General features: G+C 31.2%; 1 protein-coding gene across 1 annotated transcript in view; it reads right to left on the bottom strand.

Moving 5' to 3' along the window:
• The window catches only part of NIPBL (Nipped-B homolog (Drosophila)), a 269,747-nt gene that overhangs the window by 28,357 nt on the left and 241,076 nt on the right, over positions 1 to 314 (bottom strand). The window lies entirely within an intron of this gene.

Raw genomic sequence — 314 nt, 5'->3', positions numbered from 1 at the left:
CACCTGTTAGACTGGCAAAGAGTATAAAAATAATGACACTGATTGTCATATATAGCTTTTCAAAAAGGCTATATAAAACATAACCACCAGCAATCTCGCAAGATCTATTAAAAATCAAAATCAAAATAATCATTCTCTCAACCTAGCAAGTCCAGACTCTGTCCCAACAAAGTAAAAGCACCAGTAGTACTTAAAGGTATATAAATAGGAATGTTTATTAAGAAATTATTTGTAGTGGTGAGCAATAGGAAACAATGTAAATACCTGCCAAATAGGAAAATGATTAAATAAATGATAGGACACCCATAAAATGA

The sequence above is a fragment of the Propithecus coquereli genome, unplaced genomic scaffold, assembly GCF_000956105.1.
Source record: "Propithecus coquereli isolate 6110/MARCELLA unplaced genomic scaffold, Pcoq_1.0 Scaffold110, whole genome shotgun sequence".
Taxonomy (NCBI): domain Eukaryota; kingdom Metazoa; phylum Chordata; class Mammalia; order Primates; family Indriidae; genus Propithecus; species Propithecus coquereli.
Note: the sequence above shows the minus strand (reverse complement) of the source record. Positions and strands in the feature narration are given on the sequence as shown.